This window comes from Ursus arctos, unplaced genomic scaffold (genome assembly GCF_023065955.2).
Source record: "Ursus arctos isolate Adak ecotype North America unplaced genomic scaffold, UrsArc2.0 scaffold_18, whole genome shotgun sequence".
Taxonomy (NCBI): Eukaryota; Metazoa; Chordata; class Mammalia; order Carnivora; family Ursidae; genus Ursus; species Ursus arctos.
In genome coordinates, this window is record NW_026622852.1 from 44,821,258 (window position 1) to 44,843,293 (window position 22,036).

The window sequence follows — 22,036 nt, forward strand, 5'->3', positions numbered from 1 at the left end:
GTTTGTTTGTTTCTTAAAGTCCATATATGAGTAAAATCATAAGGTATGTCATTCTCTGACTTATTTCACTTAGCATAATAATCTCCAGCTCCATCCACGTTGTGGCAAAACATGATTCCATTCCTTTTTATGGCTGAGTAATATCGTTTGTGTGTGTGTGTGTGTGTGTGTGTGTGTGTGTGTGTGTGTGTGTAGTGTAAATATAACACATCTTCTTTTGAAGTTTTTATTCAACTTCCAGTTAGTAATCAAAACTACAATGAGATATCACCTCACACCTGTCAGAATGGCTAAAATCAACAACACAAGAAACAACAGGTGTTGGCGAACATGTGGAGAAAAAGGAACCCTCTGACACTGTTGGTGGGAATGCAAACTGGTGTAGCCACTATGGAAAACAGTATGGAGGTTCCTCGAAAAGTTAAAAATAGAACTACCCTTAATTAAGCAATTGCAATACTGTGTTTTTACCCAAAGAATACAAAAATACTAATTTAAAGGGACACATGCACCCTGATGTTTATAGCAACATTTTCAACAATAGCCAAATTATGGAAACAGCCCAAGTGTCCATCAATGATGAACTGATAAGGAAGATGCAGTGTATATATGCAATGGACAACTACTCAGCCATTTAAAGAATGAAATCTTGCAATTCGCAATGACATGGATGGAGCTACAGAGTATAATGTTAAGTGAAATAAGTCAGAGAAAGACAAATACCATATGATTTCACTCCTGTGCAACTGAAGAAACAAACTGAACTTGTACTTTTGTTATCAGGTTCCATATTAGAATTTTTCATCATTACTTCCCAACAGGTGTCACAATGCCTGGCACATTGTACGTCTTCAGTATTTGTTGGTTGAATCATTAGGAATCGGCTCAGATTTTAGACTATATTTCACTTTCTAAAACCTTCCAATTTTCCATTTAATTCTAATTCTAGCTAATGTGTATAAAGCTTACACTGTAACAGACACTGTTCTGCATCCTTTGTATACTTAATTTATTCTCATAGCAATTCTCTGACATAGGTGCCAAAAATAACCCCATCTTACAGATGAGGAAACTAGGGCAAAGAAATTATATAACTTGCTAGGGTTTCATAGCAAATAAATGGTTAAAGCCCATGTTGGACCCAGGCACTTTAGCCTCCAAGGTTTATGTTCAAACCATTGCATGTGGCTGCTTTTCTTTAGAGTCTGAATACATGATTGTTGAGGGCCTATAAGTTGAGCTTAAATATGAGCTCCGCCTCCTACTAACTGTGTGATCATAAACAAGTGTGTTTACCTTACTATCCTCTGATTTTATTTTCTGAGAAATTGGAAAATAAATCACCCAGAGTTACAGAGTTCTCATAAGGGCTTAATAAGATAATCCACATGAACCACTTATTATAATAAGCACCCAATACACACTTTTAATACTAGCATTATTACAACTATAAGTATGTTTTATTTTGCCTATAATTGAAATAGCTAAGTAAAATATTTTACTTTTTTAGCATTTAAAAAACACAAAGTACATTCAAAATGTAGAATGATATATTACTTTGTAGAAATTTCAAATCTGCTAAATGATAAATTACAAGAAATACTCCTATACCACCGTCTTCAGTCTGAATATGCAACTGAATAGATTGATATCTAACATACTGGTATCTAAGGAAAGACCACTTATCTTGTCTAGACCTTTATAAAGGAGGGGGAAAAACTAGGTTCTATTTTTGTCTTATTCTGACTCTGACCATCTATGAGTCTGTACTGAAGATCAGGTTATCTGGGTGAGAGTTTTTAAGGTTAAGTGGCAATGGTCTTAAACTGTTTTAATTCTATTTTTACTGTTATAAGAGTAGATCTCAGTATCTCTCTGTGCTGCTCCTTTCTCCTCTTCCCCACCAACCCTGACCAAGGTCATCTTGCTCTCTTTGGAGGCTCAAGCCTCCTGCCACTGCTTTAATGGCTGTGGCAAGCAGAGAGCGAGTTATGAATGTGAAGTGTCTGTCAGCCACTAAAAGCCTGTGAATTAGTGTTTCCTGCCCTTGTCTGATAGGCAGCATACTTTTACAGAGAAAGAGCTTATCCTTGTGAAAGGGCTGACCTGCCACTAATCTGCTCTGCTATGCCGGGTCCAGCACCCGTCCTTCATGTCCCCCATGGAGAAGATGCCCTCTCTGTTCCAGACAGGGCTCTCTCTAGCTCCTGTGTCATACTCAGTCTTCCTACAAGTCAGAGGAGGTTTTGTAAAGGAAGGTTATTCTCAATTTCAAAACTTCCAGGAATTTTGTACCAAAGAACATCCCTAACATGCTTGCATGCAGAAATCTTGACTCTTCCCACTTTCCTTGCCCTTATTCTTCCTGCTTTCTTTATCAGATTTTGGAGCCCTATGAGTCTGTATACTCTTTTTGGAACTACTGTGGAACATGTGCTCTGCTCTTAGTGCTTCAAACCATTATGTCCCCTTGATAGCAGATGCTCTGCAAGTCATTTGTGCTCCAAAATACGTCTTCAATCTATGGCATTATGGGTATTTGCCTCTTACAAAGAAGTTTCAGGAATCACTGAACACTTGCAAAGGGTACTATTTGTGGAGGAGAGCACTGATTGAGGGATAATTAACTATCACATCATTGTCTACAGTCATGTAAAATCCTACAGAACTTTATACAACATTTAGTGGTGTTCCAAGCATTATCCTATCATTTACTCAATGTAATCTCACACAATCCTTTGATTCTGGAGAAATGCTTGAAAAGTTTTGCTTTCCCTACTTTACAGATTTCTAAATTGAGGCTCAGGTTAGCTCATAAGTGATAGAGACAAGGACATGATCCCATGCCTGATGCTCTTTATTTTTAGAGTACGGTATATCTGACAGACTTTGACAGAGTTACCTTTGTGTCCCTTGAGTTATCTCCTAGGCAATTATTCCAAGTACTAGAAAAATAGGAAACGATCACACTATAATCAAGTATCCTACGCTCCTTCTCTGTCTTGGGGGGGGGGGCGGCTGTTTGTGGTGCTGGAGGCAGGGTATAACACTTAAGAATTTAATATTTCCTAAACAAGATCTCAGAGCATTTTCGACCCAAGTGTAGACATTTCTAAGCCATAAGAGGCAATAAGACCAGATATGAGGAAAGCATTGTGGTGGACAAGGAGCTGAATCAGTCCTTGGATTTAGAAACCTCTAAAGGTCTACTACTCACAAGAGCCAGTAAGGTATACATTTAGTGTAATAGGGGAGTGCCGTAACAGCAACCAAGACCATGCATTCAACTCAAGTGAAGTTTCACTAATGGCAAGCTACTCTTGTCTGAGGTCAAACAGGGATGATATAAGTCCTTTTTGCAAAACACAGCACAGAGAGTCAGGAGAACACAAAGGAAATCCATGACATGGTCAAAGCTGAGAGTCCATTTTTATCTTCTGATCTGCTTTTGTTGTTAATATTAACCAAATGCTGGTAGGGCTGCTACTTTTTGTTTTTGCTTTTTAAGTTTTTTAAATTTAAATCCAATTAGCCAACATTTAGTACATCATTAGTTTCAGATGTAGTGTTCAAGAATTCATCATAAAACATCCAGTGCTCATCACATCACCTGTCCTCCTTAATGCCCATCACCCGTCCTCCTTAATGCCCATCACCCAGTTGCCCCATCACCCCACCCACTTCCACTTCTGCAACCCTCAGTTTGTTTCCCAGAATCAAAAGTCTCTCATGGTTTGTCTCCCTCTGATTTTTTCCGTTTTCCCTCCCTTCCCCTGCGATCCTCTGCATTATTTTTTATATTCCACATACGAGTTAAACCATTTGATAGTTGTCTTTCTCTGCTTGACTTCTGTCACTTAGCATAATACCCTTCAGTTCCATCCATGTCGATGTAAATGGTAGATATTCATTCTTTCTGAGGGCTGAGTAATATTCCATTGTATACATATAAACCACATGTTCTTTATCCATTTATCTATTGAAAGACATCTTGTCTCCTTCCACATTTTGGCTATGAACATTGGGGTACAGGTGCTCCTTCATTTCACTACATCTGTATCTTCGGGGTAAATACCCAGTAGTGCAATTCCTGGGTCATAGGGTAGATTTTTAACTTCTTGAGGAACTTCCATATTGTTTTCCAGAGTGGCTGCACCAGCTTGCATTCCCACCAACAGTGTAAGAGAGTTCCCCTTTCTCCAAATCCTTGCCAATATTTGTTGTTTCCTATCTTATTAATTTTAGCCATTCTAACTGGTGTAAGGTGGTATCTCATTGTGGTTTTGATTTGTATTTCCCTGATGACAAGTGATGTTGACATTTTTTCATGTGTCTGTTGGCCATTTGTATGTCTTCTTCAAAGAAGAGTCTGTTCATGTCTTCTGCCCATTTTTTGACTGGATTATTTGTTTTTTGGGAGTTGAGTTTGATAAGTTCTTTATAGATCTTGGATACCAGTTCTTTATCTGATATGTCATTTGCAAATATCTTCTCCTATTCCACATGTTGCCTTTCGGTTTTGTTGACTCTTTTGTTTGTTTGGGTTTTTAATTTTTTTGTTTGCTTTTTGGTTTTTTTTTGCTGTGCAGAAGCTTTTTATCTTGATTAAGTCCTAATACTTCATTTTTGCTTTTGTTTCCCTTGCCTTTAGAGATGTGTCTTTCAAGAAGTTGCTGTGACCAAGGTCAAAGAGGTTGCTGCCTGTGTTCTCCTCTAGGATTTTGATGGATCCTGTCTCACATTTAGGTCTGCCATCCATTTTGAGTTTATCTTTATGTATGGTCTAAGAGAATGGTCCTGTTTCACCCACGGCTACTTTTGAACTGCTGCCCATCTGTGCCCTGTTACTGAGAGTTACCACAGTCTGCTGCAACCCTTGCAAGAATTAAGCACTGGGTCTCAATCTTATTTCACAGAGGCAAATTGGATTGGATGTTTAAAATGCAGATATTAGGCTGGTGACGGGTATTAAGGAGGGCACATATTGCATGGTGTACTGGGTGTTATACACAAGTAATAAATCATGGAACTTTAAAAAAAATAAATTTTAAAAAATGCAGATATTGGACCTTATTTTCAGACATTTAAATATTTTTACTTTACATTTCTAACAAGCAGCCCAGGTAATTTTGATGTAGATAATTCACATTCTACAAACTGAAAAACAATGCATTGTTTATTGACCTTGAATTATATGACATATTTGGACAGAGGGAAAAAGCTTGTTAAACTTATGAAATATTATTTACTTAGCTCTTTACAAAGTACTTTTTAAAGATTTATTTATTTGAGGGAGAGAGAGAGAGTGAAAGACAGCATGAGTGGGGGGAAGGAGAGGGGCAGAGGGAGAAGCAGACTCCCTGCTGAGTGGGGAGCCTGACACAGGGCTCTATGCCAGGATCCTGGGATCATGACCTGAGCCAAAGGCAGACATTTAACCAATTGAGCCACCCAGGCACCCCACAAAGTACTTTCATTTACATTCTCTCACATAATACATCAAGCACAAATTTCATAAAATGAATATTTATATCTTCATCTTGTTTTTCAAATGATAACTCAGATGAAATACTATGCCCAAGGTCATACAACCAGTAAGTATTGGAGATAAGACAAGAATGCAAGAAGAGTTCTTTCTCTAAGCCAGTTGTCAATGTTGACAGTATGTTCAGGATCACCTAATAAGCTTTTGAAATATGCTCATGCCTAGGCTCAAAGCAGACTACTGAATCACAGACATGTTTTACTCATGCTTTGGTGTTTTCTAAAAGTCTTCCTCCAAATGGTTTTAAAACCAGAGGTGAGAATTATCAGAATTTAGGTGATGACCCCATTCATGTACATATGTGCAGGGATCTTCTCCATGAACCCAAATGCATGGTCTTTGGCAGAGGCCAGATGAACAGATCTCAGCTCTGGCTAAGGTCCAGCATAATGAAGTGACTTTGAGCTCTAGGGACAGTTGTTGACACAGACCTCCTCTGGCTTCCTTTTGCAAACTTCATTAGCTGTAATTAATGCAACTGCTCTCTAATTCAGAGAACTTCAGAGCTCCACTGTCTCACCAGTGAATACAATCTTTCCTGGATTCCTTCTCCGTGCCTAAAAGATGACCCCTCCACAGAGGAGAACTGGGAGAGGGTTTTATCTTTTCATTTCCTGGGAAACTAGAGCATCACTGGCATTTTTCTCCCTTGCCTTCTCCTCTGGGCTTGCTGAAGCAGAAATCCCATGTGCCAGTGGACAAGCATTTCACCTTTCCTCTAAATGAATGTGACTTGTCTAATTATAAAAACAATACAGGCTAACTATTTTTGAAATGTAAAGAGTTCTGACAAGAAAATGGAATAAAAGCAAAATCTGTTCCCCCCAATTCCTCAGGTTTATCATTACGTGAACAACCCTTTAGATATCTCTCCTACTGTGTGTGTATAAAACAGAAGGGCACACAAAACATTCATGAAACAAATTTGATCACATCAGAGCAATGCTTGGAATTTAAACATTGCTCAATAAACATTTGTTGCATTCATAAATACACAGGCTTACTTACCCATACCTGCTTTTCCACTTATCAAAAATTCTTAAACTTCTCTTCTTACATTTACATATAGGTTTACATCATTATTTTTTAAAAAACCTCATAAATCCATTGAATTGACTCGTCATGGTGTATTCAACTAGTTTCCTGAGTAATATTTAGCTTGCTTCCAGTTTGTCAACATTCCAATCTCCTTCTACCCCTCCCTCTTTTTTTCCCTCCCTCCCTCCTACTCTTATGCAAACTGTTCCTTATAATTTATTTCTAGAGTAGAATCATTGGGATAAAGGATATGCACATCTTCAATTTGATCTATGTTGCCAAACTGCCCTCCAGAAATGGTGCTCTCATTTATCCTCCCACCAACACCCTCTGCCATTTTAAACACTCTCTGCTCCATCATGTATCACCGCAAAAAGACCCAATGGGTTAGAGGATAAGTGGTTGTTAAAAGCAATGTCTTTCCTCTCAGTTTGTCCCTTTAAAACAACAACCCAGAGAGGTCCCACAGGAAGTTATTATATCTTTCAGGTTCAGCTAGTGGCCACTTAGAATCTAGAGAGCAAGAAAACTAAAGCTCTAGGCATTTGGGACACCATGCTTTTTAAAACATTATTTCCACTGCCCTGAACCATCTTTAATTGAGTTGTAGAAATGAAGAAAAGAATGTAGCGACAGGGAGATGGGTACATTGCATTTTTTTCATGAAAGTTAAATTCAATTATTATGCACATTAGATGATGGTTTGACTCTAAATAGAAAAGAGATGGAATCTACCAAAAAGCCGTTTGACCTTGAACAACATACTTAAGCTGGAAAATAATTCATGCATGAAAGCAGCAATGGTTTTCAGTGGAGACTTAGTAAGAGAATCTTCCATGGTGAAGCTCTCTGCTCTTAGTCTTCATGCATTGTGGTAGAGAAAAAAAAACTTCCACACTGCAATGACCTGAATTTATGTGCCTGTTTCTAAACTTCTTTTCTGTTAGATCTTGAGTAATTTACTTAACTCCCCAGAACTTTTTCTTTACCATATATATCTCTATCTATCTAATCTATCTATCTATCTATCTATCTATCTATCTATCTATCAATCTATCTATTTTACCAAATACACACACACATACACATACACACACACACACACCTTAAAAGTGTTTCAAAGCTTCAATCAGTTGTGGCACATAACAACCCACAAGAGTGTAGAACAAACACTGAAATTGTCAGTAAACGAGAGGTATTATAATTCATGTGTTAAGTATCATGTCTACAAGAACACTGCACTTGAAGTTTGAAGGGCTCAAGTCTAAATTTTACCACTTACCAAATGTGTGGACTTGAAGAAGTCACTATGCTGAGAACCAAGCCAAGTCAAAGAAAATGCTGAATCCTTATTTTTTCCTCTTCTGTAAACTGGCATTCATAGAGTATGCTCTGTCCAGCTCAAGATATATTGGTGAGTTCCAGAACTGAAATACATAAAATATGCAAAAATGTGTTAGACCTATAAATTTCAATGGTAGTATTAAGGATTTAGAATAACATTTCTAATATTACCAGTGATGGTTCCTTATAATTCCAGGATTCCTTAGTTCTAAAACATCACAAGAAGATGGAGGGTCTAGGCTCATCTGTGTTTATGGTTGCAAAACGTGTATACCAGGGAGAGGAAGGGAGTTAGCAGAATATCGCAGCTAGAGGTGGGACTGAGTCTGCAGTCCCGTCACTTACTAGCTGCATATACGTAGATAATCATCTAAATTTTCTCAAAGTTTCTTGATACGAAAAAAAAAATGATGATGGCAAATGAATTCATGTAACTGTAAAAGATTATCATGATCACAAGCACAAAACAAGCACTAAAATGCTACTATTCATTGAGCATCAATTATGTGCCAGATACTAGCACTTGTGTATCCTTTCATTTAATAACTCATAACACTCAATGAGGCAGGTTGTTATATTTCCCACTTTTCAGATGAGAATAGTGAGGCTGACAGAAGATAAATGACTTGTGTCAGTTCATAAATCTAGTGAGCAGAAACAGGTAAGACTCATCTCAAATCAGTCTGACTTAAAAGGCAGGGACCTTACCACTGTACTTCTAAATAATATTGGAAAAGAAAGCTCTCCTTCTACCATCCACTTGTAAAGAAAAGCCTATTTCAGACCATCCTTACTTTGTTCCTTTCCCCAGGCTTTAAATAGTATAATCCATATGTGTGCATGCATATGTGTGTGTGTGTGTGTGTGTGTGTGTGTGTGTGTGTGTGTATAAACATTTACATGTAGAAACACATATTTGACAAGTCTACACATAGGTGATTTAAGGCAATGGATAACAATTTCCTGTAAATACGGGTTTGGAGCATAATATGCAGAATCTAGAAATGGGTTCTTCACAATAAGAATTGTCAGACCATGAAAAGAATGTGACAAAGTTTGCAGAATTTCTTTAGACGACGATGATAATTTCAATTAAAAAGGTTCTCTGTTGAGTCTGTAGCTCAAGACACTGCTCAAAATAGATTTTCCCAAAATACTTACTTATCCAATAACTAAATCCTTTTTAAGGGGGTACATTTATGATTACCAAGCTGAAAGGTAGAGGAACTACTAAAATAATCCCACCAAAGGATCTATGATTTCTTATGATTTCTGGAATCTATCCCATTTACTCTTCCTACTAATAATCATTGTATTTCCATGGAATAAAAAGCAACTAGGTAGGCACCTGGGGATCTCAGTTGGTTAGGCATTTGACTCTTGGTTTTGGTTTAGGTCATGATCTCAGGGTTGTGAGATGGAGCCCCAGGTCAGGCTCCACTCTCAGTGTGGAAACTGCTTGGGATTCTTTCGCTCCCCCTCTCTGTCTGCTCCTCTCCCTGCTCGTGCTCTCTCTCTCTAAAGTAGATAAACAGAATCTTAAAAGAAAAACTAACTGGGTGACTGGGGAGGGAGGTATACGGGAACAGTGTACTCACGGAATGGCCTTGGCTATTAGAAAGAAAGTAAAATTGAATAAGAAAAAAAATCAATCTCAGAAACTTTAAAAGTGTTTAGGTGGTTTTCAGATGAGGGGGAAAAAAAAAGTTTACTAAAATATCCCAAGGTTGATGTACATGTAATCAGCCCTCAAAGTTCTAGAAACATCACCATATCCAAACTCCCTCCTTTAGGATGCTTAAAGACCACTGAAAAACAGCTTTTAGAACTGTAAAATGCCACAGCTGGATACTGGATTTAGAGTTAAGGTAGCATGCCCACCCATGTGTCAGGTGAAAAACAGGAAAGAATAAATAAGCTTCTAAGAGCTTTTCTCTACCAGATGATAAAAAAAAAAAAAAAAAAGGAAGTTGTTCAACATCTACCACTGTTTTGATATCATATTTGATAAAAAGGAGCCATTTTTGACAGGAGCTGACCCAAGAAAATAAACAGAAGACAGCTTTATTTTTTCTTTACAGCCCATTCAAGCACAATCCATGGACATACCCCCCCCACACTTCTCATATGGAATTTGGGGGAAGGTACAGTATTTTTCATGCATTTAAAAATAAATAAAGTCCTTTGGTAACTTCCAGTTGCAGAATTAATCTCATTTCTATTATTAAAATCTACAGCCCAATACAATAATCCCAAAGCTGCCAAATCTTAATTTAGGAATTTTCCCCCTGAAAGTTAATATATATATAGGCTTTCAGCTTACACACCTATAGTGGGCAACAGGATTGTGGTCAACTCATTCTTCTTCTCCTTGCTGCTTCTCATCTCCCCCTTGAAAGCCTTGGTTTTTGATCCCTCTGTAGTAAGCCTCAGGAGAACAATTAAAGCATGTTGTTTGGTGGCCAGATCCATTGGAATCTGCACTTGGCTGATACTGAAAGCTGTCTTTTTTCTTTCATGGGGAGTTTCAGGCCCTCTAGTTGGAAACTCCTTCTACAGCTGACCCCATGGTTGAAAGTTGCAGGGATTGGGAGGGATAAGTAAATAGATGCATCAATAATTCTCCTCAATAAATACATTCTTTGGGGTCTCTTTGGTCTAAGACCTTGTAGAAGCTGGAGTTGGTAACACTAGCATGAAAAGAACTCATGATCCTATAGCATTCCCCCTAATTGGTATACTATTCCTCTTTGAAATGTGAGAATTCTAGACACCTATAGGTAATTTCTCTGATCCTTAGCAAGTCAGATGAAACAGATAAGGAATGTAAACTTTTAACAACTTCTAATAAAAGTGGATGTGTTGTGAGTGTTTTGAAGATCTATTATGGTCTATTATGAGGCCTGTAAATGGATTTTAAGGAGGACATTCAGGTCATTACTCTACTTTTTGACTAAACAGTTATAAAATCAGTGCTTTTTAACTTTTTAGAGTTCAAGCATCTCTTCTGAGAAAGTGTTAAAAAACTACGGATCTATACCCTGGGTAAGCAAACATAAGTACTGATTTTTCAGAAAATTCTGAGGGTGGGGTATGTAATACAACTCATCAAGGTCTATCCAAAGACACTGGGAAAAAATCCATGACTTGGCTGCTATTCTTTCTTCTCCCCTCCCGCCCCCATTCCCTCCCTCCCTCTCTTCTTTTCTTCCATAATAACTTGGTTAAGTGTCATTAGCAGTGGTGGCTGGGCAGAGGAGTAGAGCCCCAGTGAACAAGGTGGCCACACAGGGCAGTGGCCCAGTGGATTTGGGATTACTAAAATAAGCAAATATATTGAACATAATGGGGGTCATATTTCTCAATGCTAGAAAAGGGAGTTACAAATATGGAAAGGGGGAAATTGTAATAACCCGTGTAGTATTGGATTGAAATTAGTGGAATCAATATCAACTATTATATGAGTTGTCTACTGTTACTGTAACAAATTATGCAACCTCACTAGCTTAAAATAATGCAAATTTATTACCTTATACTTCTGTAAGTAGTCCAACATGGGTTCTCATTGGGCAAAAATTAAGGTGTCAGTAAAACTAGATTCCTTTCTGAAGCTTCCAGGGGGAATTACTCCCCCTATCTTTTCCAATTGCTAGAGGCTACCAAAATTCTTTGGGTTATGGCCTCTATTCTCCACCTTCGAAGTTAGCATCTGTGCATCGAGTCTTTACACTGCTTCAATTCCACCTTCTGTTGTTACATCTCCTTCTAACTTCCATCTTCTGCCTCCCACTTCCATTTTTAAGAATACTTGTTACTGAAGGAGAGGCTGGGAAAATAGCAGAGTAGAGGAATCTAGGCTCACCTCCTCTGAAGGATACAACTAAATAACACTCACATTAGTGTGAATAAACCAGAAAATGACCCAAAGACTGGCATAACAAACTCCACAACAAAAGACAGAGAAAAGGCCACACTGAAGAAGGTAGAAATGATAGACACACAATTTGGGAGTGAAGGGGAGCATGGCTGTAGGCAATCAGCAGTGAGTCGGGCCATGGTGAAGAGCAAATACAGACTATCATACTGGGGAGCTTGCATGGGGAAGACAAATCCCCGTAATACTTGGCTTAGGGAAGAATCTTGTGAGTTCTTACAATTAGTGGGACATAAAACATGGAGTTTTAAAATCAGCATGTTCAGTTCTGGGAGAGCTCCAAGGGCTTTAGGAAGCTGAGTCCCCATTTTTTTTTTTTTTTTTTGAAGACCTTTTATTTATTTGAGAGAAAGTAAGTGATCAAGAGATCTAGGGGGGAGAGCAGAGGGAGAGGGAGAAGCAGACTACCGTTGAGCAGGGAGCCCTATGTAGGGCTTGATCTCAGGACCTGGTGATCATGACCTGCGCTGAAGGCAGCTGCTTAACCAACTGAGCCACCCAGCCGCCCCGAGTCCCCATTCTTCAGGAGATAACATGACAAGCAGCCAGCAGAGATACAGCCTAATGGCAGCAGCTGGAAAAACAACTGGGACATATGGGAGGGAGAGTTATTTACTCATTTCAGAGCATATCCCAGAAAGGGATGTATTATAGGAAGACCCCCTTTAGGAACAAAGCAGCTGGCATCCCTTGCCCCCCAGCATGAACACAGATGTGTGCAGGAATGAGTAAGGGGCCAACACTCACTACCTAATTTGCTTACACCAAGCCCTGCCCCCCTCCCACACTTTGGTGTATTCACCCTTTCCTGTCACACTTGCCTCAGTGCTGGCACTGTGGGTCTCCTCCCCCAGAAGACCAGCACAAACCCTGTCAACACATCTCCTGACCTGCATGTTTTGTGGGGCCTCTGTTACAGCAGTGGGAGCAAGTCTCATTTTGTAAGGAGACCAGTGCACACCTTGTTAAAATGTCCCCTGCCCTGGCCAGACAAAATACTGCTCACAACAGGTGAAGAGAACTTCTGCAGATGGCTGAAGAAAGAAGTGGCCAGGACATAACAGCAGGGCACATGCAAAACACATAGGAGACACTCTCTGAGGCAACAAGTTCAAAGGAACAGGGGACACTGCCCTGCAGGACACTAGAAGAACTCTACTTCATAAGGTCATTACCTTCAAGAGCAGGACATGTATGTGACTTTCCTAACACAGAGAAAGAGACACAGAGAGACAAAATGAGGAGACAGAGGAATATATCCCAAATGAAAGAGGAGGACAAAACCACAGCTAGAGACCTACACAAGATGGGTATAAGTAATATGCCAGATAGAGAATTTAAAGTAATGCTCATAAAGATACTCACTGGACTTCAGAAAAGAGTGGAGGACATTAGTGGGACCCTTAACAAAGAGATTAAAAAAGAACCAATCAGAGATAAAGAACACAATAGATGTAATTAAAAATGCACTTGATGGAATAAATAACAGGCTAGAGGAAGCAGAGGAACAAATTAATGACCTGGAAAATGGAGTAATGGAAAGTAACCAAGCTGGGCAAATGAGAGGAAAAAGAGTTATGCAAAATGAGAATAGACTTAGGGAACTCATTGACTCCATCGAGTGTAATGACATTTGCATTATAGGGATCCAAAAAGAAGAAGACAGAGAAAAGGGGGACAGAAAATTTATTTGGAGAAATAATAGCTGAAAGCTTCCCTAATCTGGGGAAGGAAATAGACATCCAGATTCAGAAGACAGAAAGATCCACCAACAAAATCAACCCAGGGAGGTGCACACCAAGACACATACTAATTAAATGGAAGAAAGTACTAATAAAGAAAAAATTAAAGGCAGCAAGATAAAAGAAGACAGTTACATACAAGGGGAAACCCCATAAGGCTATCAGCAGATTTTTTACCAGAAACTTTGAAGGCCAGAAGAAAGTGGCATAATATATTCGAAGTACTGAAAGGGAAAAAAACTGCAGTCAAGAATACTCTATTCAGCAAAGCTAACATTCACAATAAAAGGAGAGATAAAGAGTTTCTCAGACAAACAAAAACTAAAGGAGATGATGACCATTAAACCAACCCCGAAAGAAATATTAAAGGGGCCTCTTTGAGTCCTCTTATGGAAAGACCATAAGTGAGAGTATGAAAACTAGGAAACACAAAAGCAATAAAACTAAGTTTTCACAAAATGAAAGGATAAAATATGATGCCATATACCTAAAACATGTGGGCAGAGGAGTAAAGAATGGGTTCAAGCTTAAGTGACCATTGACTTAACATAGATTGCTATATCCAGAGGATGTTATCTATAAATCTAATTGTTACCTAATGGTAACAAATCAAAAACCAGTAATAGATATGAACAGAATAAAGAGAAAGGAATCCAAGCATATCACTGAAGAAAGCAAGCAAACCATGAAAAAGAGCAAGAATGGATCAGAGAAAAACTACAAATACAATCACAAAACAAGTAACAAATGACAATAAATATATATCTAGCAATAATTACTTCATTTTTTTTTTCAGAAGAATTTATGTATTTATTTAGAGAGAGCATGAGCAGGGACGGGCAGAGGGAGAAGTAGAGAGAGAAACTTAAGCAGGCTCCACACCCAGCATTGAGCCCAATATGAGACTTGATCTCATGACCTTGAGATCATGACTTGGGCCAAAATCAAGAGTTGGATGCTTAACTGACTGAGCCACCCAGACGCCCCTAGCAATAATTATTTTGAATGTAAATGAATACTCTAGTCAAAAGACATAGTGTGACAGAGTGGATAAAAAACAAGACCCATCTATATGCTAGCCTACAGGAGACACATTTCAGACCTAAAGACACCTGCAGATTGAAAGTGGGGAGACGGAGAAATATTTATCTTGCAAATAAATGCCAAAAGAAAGCCAGGGTAATAATACTTACATCAGATAAAACAGACTTTAAAACAAAGACTGTAACAGCAGATAAAGAAGGACACTATATAATAATAAAAGGGACAATCCAAAAAGAACATATGAAAATTGTAAATATTTATGCACCCAATATAGGAATACTCATATACATACAATAGTTAATAACAAACATAAACTAATTGATAGTATTACAATAAAATTAGGGGACTTTAATATCCTACTATATCAATTGACAGATCACCCGAACAGAAAATCAACAAGGAAACAATGGCTTTGAATGACATACTGGGCCGGATAAATCTAATAGATATATTCAGAGCATTCTATCTTAGAACGACAGGATACACATTCTTTTCAAGTATACATAAAACATTCTTCAGAATAGATGACATATTAGACCACAAAACAAGTCTCAACAAATTCAGAATATCGAAGTCATACCATGCATCTTTTCTGATCACAATGCTATGAAACTAGAAATCAACCACAAGAAAAAAATCTAGAAAGAGCACGAATACATGGAAGATAAATAACATGCTACTAAACAATAAATGAGTCAACCAAGAAATCAAAGAATAAATTTTTAAAAATTACATGGAAACAAATGAAAATGAAAATGCAATGATCCAAAACCTTTGCATGCAAAGGATACAGCAAAAGGGATTCTAAGAGGGAACTTTATAGCAATACAGTGCTATCTCAAGAAGAAAGAAACATCTCAAACAGCCTAACCTTACGCCTAAAGAAGCTAGAAAAAGAAGAACAAAAAAAAAACCCAAACCAGAAGGAAGGAAGGAAATAATAAAGATTACAGTAGAAATTGATACACCTCTAGCTGGGGGAGACGGGGGAGAAGGGGAAGGAGTAAAAGGAGATGAAGTAGTAGTAGCAGTAGTAGTAGTAATAATAATAGATGCATTCCTAGAAACATATAACCTACCAAAGCCGAAGCAGGAAGAAATAGAAAATTTGAACAGACTGATTACAAGCAATAAAACTGTATCAATAATCAAAACCCCCCCAACAAACAAAAGTCCAGGACCAGACAGTTTCGCAGGTGAATTCTACCAAACTTATTTATTTATTTATTTAGATTTTATTTATTCATTTGACAGAGAGAGAGACAGCCAGCAAGAGAGGGAACACAAGCAGGGGAGTGGGAGAGGAAGAAGCAGGCTCCCAGCGGAGGAGCCTGATGCAGGCCCGATCCCAGAACGCCAGAATCACGCCCTTAGCCGAAGGCAGACGCTTAATGACTGAGCCACCCAGGCGCCGCTATTTTTATTTATTTTTAAAAAGATTTAATTTATTTGAGAAGGGGGGGCACAAGTGGGGGGAGGGATAGGGGGAGAGGGAGAAGCAGACTCCCCACAGACCTGGGAACCCAAAGTCGGGCTTGATCCCAGGACCTTGAGATCATGACCTGAGCTGCAGATAGATGCTTAAAGGACTGAGCCACCCAGGCACCTTTCTACCAAACATTTGAAGAAGAGTTAATACCTATTCTTCTCAAACTATTCTAAAAAAATAAAAGGGGAAGGAAAAACACTTTTATTCAACATAGTACTGGAAGTCCTAGCCATAGCAATTGGAGAACAAAAAGAAATAAAATGCATCCAAACTGGTAAAAAAGGAGTAAAAATTTCACTATTTGCAGATGACATGATACTATATGTAGAAAATCCTAAAGATTCCACCAAAAAACTACTACAACTGATAAACGAATTCAGTAAAGTTCCAGGATACAAAATCAAGTACAGAAACATGTTGCATTTTTTTTTAAGATTTTATTTATTTATTTCACAGAGAGAGAGACAGCCACCGAGAGAGAGAACACAGCAGGGGGAGTGGGAGAAGAAGAAGCAGGCTCCCAGCGGAGGAGCCTGATGCGGGGCTTGATCCCAGAACACCGGGATCACGCCCTGAGCCAAATGCAGACGCTTAACGACTGAGCCACCCAGGCGCCCCAACATGTTGCATTTCTTTATACTAATAATGAAGCAACAGAGAAATTAAGAAAACACTCCCATTTACGGGGCGACTGGGTCGCTCAGTCATTAAGCCTCTGTCTTCAGCTCAGGGCGTGATCCCAGGGTTCTGGGATCGAGCCCCGCATCGGGCTCCCTGCTCAGCTGGGAGCCTGCTTCTTCCTCTCCCACTCCCCCTGCTTGTGTTCCCTTTCTCGCTGGCTGTCTCTCTGTCAAATGAATAAATAAAATCTTAAAAAGAAAAAGAAAAGAATCCCATTTACAATTGCACCTAAAATAAAACTATACCTAGGAATGAACTTTACTAAAGAGATGAAAGACCTATATTTTGAAAACTAAAACAGTAAGTGAAAGAAATTGAAGTTGACCCAAAGAAATGGAAAGACATTCTGTGCTCATGGTTTGAAAGAATAATATTGTCAATATTTACTACGCAAAGCTATCTACAGATTTAATGCAATCCTATCAAAATTCCAACAGCGTTTTTCACAGAATTAGAATGAACAATCCTAAAATTTGTATGGGACCACAAAAGACCCTGAATAGCCAAAGCAATCTTGAAAAAAGAACAAAACAAAATTGGAGCTATCCCTATTCCAGACTTCGAGTTATAATACAAAGTGATAGTAATTAATACAGTATGGTACCAGAATGCAAATAGACACATAAATCAATGGAACATAGTAAAAATCCCAGAAATAAATACACAGTTATATGGCCAATTAATCTTCAACAAAGGAGAAAAGAATATACAATGGGAAAAAGTTTCTTTAATAAATGGTGTTGGGAAAACTGGACATGCAAAAGAATGAACCTGGACCACTTCTTTCACTGTACAAAACAAATTACTCAAAGTGGATTAAAGACCTAAATTAAAGACCTGAAACTATAAAAATCCTAGAAGAGAGCACAGGCAATAATTTCTTTAACATTGACCGTAGCAACATTTTTCTAGATATGTCTCCTAAGGCAAAGGAAACAACAAAAGCAAAAAGAAACTATTGGGACTATATTAAAATAAAAAGTTTCTGCACAACAAAGGAAACCACCAACAAAACTAAAAGGCAACCTACTGAATGGGAGAATGTATTTGCAAATGACATCTGATAAAGGGTTAGTATCTAAAACATAAAGAACTGATACAACTCAACACCCCAAAAACAAAATCCAATTATATTATGGGCAGAAGGCATGAACAGACACTTCTCCAAAGAAGACATACAGATGACCAACAGACACATGAAAAGATACTCAGCATCACTCATCATCAGGGACATGCAAATCAAAAATGCAATGGGATATTACCTCACACCTGTCAGAATGGCTAAAATCAGCAACACAAGAAACAGTGTTGGTGAAGATGTGGAGAAAAAGGAACCCTCATGCACTCTTGGTGGAATGTGAGCTGGTACAGACACTGCAGAAAACAGTATGGAGGTTCCTCAAAAGGCTAAAAATAGAACTACCCTATAATCCCATAATCACACTATTGGCTCTTACCCCCAAAATACAAGAAACACTAATTCAAATGGGTACATACATCCCTACATTTATTGCAGGGTTATTCACAATAGTCATATTATGCAAGCAGCCCAAGAGTCCATTACAGATGAATGGATAAAGAAGATGTGGTATGCTGCGACACCACCCGCAGAGCCGAGGCGTGATTCGGGAGAAGGACAAGGCACAGACAGGTTAGCTTGCGAAAGACAGCGTGGGTGCAGGGGACAACTGCAAAGCGCGCCACCACCAAGAGTGTGATCGCTCCGAACATCTGCAACCTTGCGTATTTATTGGCAATAAACAATCAAAGACAATCAAGGGGATGATCTGTAATACATCCTAGTGAATAGTAGTACATCACGGGGAAGGTCACGGGATTAGATGATGTCACATTCAGCAAGTGAGGCCTATTCTTAAACATGTTTCTATGGACCCCTCGGGCTACTGTCAAGAGCAATCAAGTTTCAGTTGGGGCAGCGTTCTGCCCTTTAGCGGACCAGGCGTTCCTGGCCGCTTATTAAATCTGAGGGCAGCGTTCCACCCTGAGCGAGCTGGGCTTTCCCAACTGCTGTGCAAGCTGGGCATTCCCGACTCTGTGCTCTGACATTTATGCTAAAGCCCGCAAGGTCACAAACGTGTCTTCCTATTATATCCTTAGCATAAGCTCTCGGCCAGGGGCTGCTGCAGTGGCATATATACACAGTGGCATATTATTTAGCCATAAAAAGGAAATGCAGTCTTGCCATTTGCAACAACATAAATAGAGCTACAGAGTATAATGTTAAGCAAAATAAGTCAGTCAGGAGAAGATAAATACCATATGATTTCTTTCATATGTGGAATATAAGAAACAAAACAAATGAACAAAGGAAAAAGAGAGACAAATCAGAAAGCAGATTCTTGACTGTAGAGAACAAATAGTTACCAGAGGGGAGGTGGGTGGGAGAATGGGTGAAACAGGTGATGGGAATTAAAGAGTACACATATCATGATGAGCACTGAGCTATGTATAAAATTGCTGAATCACTACATTGTACACCTGAAACTAATTTAGCACTGTAAGTTAAATACACGGGAATTAGAGTAAAAAACTTAATAGTAAAAACAACAACAACAACAAAAAACCTCGAATTGTTACTACATTTGGTCTACCCAGATTCTCCAGATTAACATCCCCATTTTAAGGTCAGCCAAATAGCAATTTTAATCTTTCTGCAACCTTAATTCCCCTTTGCCACATAACCTAACACATTCATAGTCTCCAGAGATAAGGACTTCTTTGGAGGGCCATTTTCTCCTGACCACATTTGTGATGTTCAATACAGAGCTAAACAGAGAAAGATAGCTAAAGGTATACACAGAGGAAACGCATACACATATTTGCTAGCTCTGTCTATTGGGAGGGTATGAGCACAGTGACGCCCCACACCTCCTAGAGTTGTATTCCTTAGAAAGCAGACTTTGAGACAGGAAATTTAGAAGGGAGTGTTTTGGGGGAATCACACTTGTGGAAGGAAGGGGAAAGAAGCAAAACTGGACAAAGAAAGAAGTTAACCTAGTATGGAGATTCAATGAAGCCTTCAGCTGGCCCCACAGAGAGCTCTGGAACTGAGATCATAATTCAGAATATTCCTGATTTGAGGCAAGGAGTCCAAACTTTGAATAATCAGTCATTCCCTGTGGAGGTATCTCTACCAGCAAAAATGACCTTGGGCAAGATATCTTTCTTCAGTTGAGGTGGTCCCTAAAAGGGTTTGAGAGTCCAGGGGTATCTGAGTGCAGCACTTTAACAGCAGCTGGAATCCTTGCAGAGTATCACATCCTCCAGCACAATGAGTGCATCTTGTATCCAGATCTTGGTTTCAAACTACTATCCTCCATTAAAAAGAAGGGATCTTTGAAAAATTGGCTGACTCCAAAGCTAGGGCAAAAGAAGTACAAGAAGTGGCTAGAGTGTCTTATTGTGCCAATAGTAAAGTAGGGCTCAGAGAACCATGGAAACATATTAAAAACAAAAACAGAGGAGAATCCATCTCAAGGAGATCTTTCTATTCAAATCCAATATAAGCAAAATAACAGATTATTGCACTTCAAATAAAATAGGGACCAATGAGTTCATACTGATATAACATAAATGGACAAACTGGAAGAAGAGAAAGCATCTCTTTACAGTAAAATGCCAAGTAAAACTTCAAACACATGATGGAATTAAAAACAACAACAACGCTATTTCAAGCATCTGAGTAATAATGAAATTAGGCAAAAAATAAACGAATGTTAAAACAAGTGGATAAAAGTCTGAAGATGAATGGGATGTTTACACATCTTAAGTATCTCCCCACAAATATTTATTTCAAAGAGAAAAAGAATAACTCTGCAGAAGAGAACCTTGGCAGAAACCACATTAATCAATGGTTCAAATTGGTACTGTGTACCACCCCACAGAAAAGCAATAAGAGCATATTAATTCTGTCACATTTCTGCCTCCTTTCCCCCAAATGAAAAGGGCCTAAGTTAAATCTAAGTGTTTGAAAAGACCAGACAAATCCAAAGTGAGGGACGTTCTATGACAATAATTGACTTTGATCTTCAAACGTATCAACGTTATGAAAGTCAAGGGAAGACTGATCAACTGTTCCACTTTGAAGGAGACTGAAGGGACACATGGGCTGAATGGAACATGTGACCCTACACTGAATCCTTCTGCTACAAAACATGTCACTGGGGCAACTGACACACATCTGTGTATTGAACAGTAGGAAGTAGACAGTATCAGCATTAATTTCTTAATGTTGATGGCCATACTGTGACCATATAGGGTAACACCATGTTTGCAGGAAAACATCTTGAAGTATTCAGGGGTAATAGGACACCATGTCTATAACTTGTTTTCACATGATTCAGGGTGGGGGTGGGGGTGGGGAGAAAAGCTCTTTGTTGTGCAACTTTCGAAAATACTTCAAAATAAAGAGTAAAAAAGAAAAAAGGGTCTTAAATGTTTCCATGTAAATAAAAAGTGTTAACTTCTGATGCATTTGAAAAGGCCATTATGAACATTAACATCCCTGTATAAATAATGGGGAAACTAAGTTGCAAAGATCAGTAACTTTACCCAAAGTCATACAGCTAGTTCTTAGAAGACATGGAATTGTCTAATACTTTAAGAAAGACTTCTCTGTCAGGAATTACCAAGTCAAAAATAAGAAGAAAAAAAAAGGAAAATGAAAAAGCAAGAATAAACTATTCTAGTATCTAATATTCCAATATTCTATCTAATATCTTTAGTCTGATATTAAAAATGACTTACTGATTTTGTGATAGCTTTCCAGATATGTTCAAGTACAATGAAAAAGAAAAGGCACTGATGAAATGGGAAAGTATTTAGGAACAGTGTTTGAGTCATGCATCACCCTCATCCCCCAAACTATAGATGGAAGGGTAATTATAGCCCATTACCAAATTACTTGCAGTTATCCCTTGATCTTGTAGTTAATACAGTGAACCTTCATTTGCATAAACGTTATTAGCATATTTCACACCACATTCTGATCTTTTTTAGGAGTAACTGTTGCCTAGTTAAACTATATCAACTTGGAATTTTTTAATTTTTATTTTATTTTATTTTTTGCTTCCTTCTTCCTTTGCTTCCTTGGCAAATTTTGACTTTCAGATCTGGTAGCAGATTCAGAATGAGAAAGGTGCTATAGCACTGCTAAAGTATGAGCTTTTGGAGGGTAGAAAGTGACTTTTATTTCTCTA